The sequence below is a fragment of the Phytophthora parasitica genome (genome assembly GCF_000247585.1).
Source record: "Phytophthora parasitica INRA-310 unplaced genomic scaffold supercont2.7, whole genome shotgun sequence".
Lineage (NCBI taxonomy): Eukaryota > Oomycota > Peronosporomycetes > Peronosporales > Peronosporaceae > Phytophthora > Phytophthora nicotianae.
The window spans coordinates 1,773,422-1,774,741 of record NW_008648993.1 but is presented as its reverse complement, the minus strand read 5'-3'; positions in this window follow the sequence as shown (position 1 = coordinate 1,774,741).

Here is a 1,320-nt window from a genome sequence, read left to right as displayed (position 1 = left end):
GACCTGATTCCTGTCAAGGTGCCTCGCTGGAAACGGATGTAAAGTCCGCGGTCAACCCCGTTCACGACTCAGAGCAGAGCGAGACCCCGAGAGTTGTTTGCGAGCAACTGGAAGACGCATCCGCTGGCAAGAGTTCAGCAGGCGAAGACTAGAGAAATTGGTTATGACGCGATGGTACTGCTACAGCGATACCAGGGGAAGAGAGTACGTCGTGGAGAAGATGTTCACGATGGGAATCACGAATGACGCTGGTGGGCAGACCAAGTTCATCACAAGAAAGAAACTGTGAAAGTTCCTGAGAATAAAGAACAAGTCAATCGAGCCAACATGCCACACCAACCTTCTGCGTCCGAGCATATCTGGAAACTTCATGTAATGCCAACAAGCATAGTGTCTGACAGAGACAAGAAATTCGTTTTGACGTTCTGGAAACACGTCTTCAAATCAATTGGAACAACGCTCAAGATAACAGTAGCGCATCGAGCTTAGAGAGATGGACAATCGCAGCGGATGAAACGGACGCTCGAAGAATACTTACGGTGCTACGTTGGGCCAGTTCAAGACGACTGGGATATCTGTCTTGCCAACGCTGAGTTTGCAATAAATTAGACCGTGAACATCAGTATCAAGATGACGCCTTTCGAAGCCGATCTCGGATACCTCTCAATGTGCAGCTGAGAATCGTGGCAAGGTCCCCTCAAGTCAAATGGGTGCTGAGTCAACGAGCGCCAAGCAGCTCTTCTTCGGCGGTACCAGGAAGAACTAGCGGAAGCGCAAGAACGAATGCTCGACGTTTACGACCGAAACCGAGAGAGGCAAGTTTTCGAAATTGGCGACCGAGTATACTTGAGCACTAAACACTTGGATCGCAGACATACCGGGTTACTCAACTCTAGCAAGCTTGGTCCGAAGTGGATAGGTTGTGAAGAGGATCCACAATCATGCGTACGAGCTCAACATCCAAGCGGGTAACAACCTTCATTCTGTCTTCAACACCGGGTCTTTGAAGCCATAAGAGGACGCTACTCGGATGTCGAGGTCCCATGATGTCGTTCTAGCCGACGGAACTGTTGGGCAACTCATTCAGAGACTTCTTGGTAAGCGAACTCACAAGTGACTAACCCAAATTCTTGTCGAGTGGGTGGGTGAGGAGAAACTCACTTGGGAGCCGATCTAAAATCTCTCGCAAGTCCCAAATCTCATTGCAAACTTTGCAGCAGTCAGGACAAAAAAGCGGCGAAAACGATGAACGGCTAAGTCAAGAGTAAAAGGCCTACATGTATTCCCGTGCTACACCCCCTACAACTTCTGCTTCTTCTC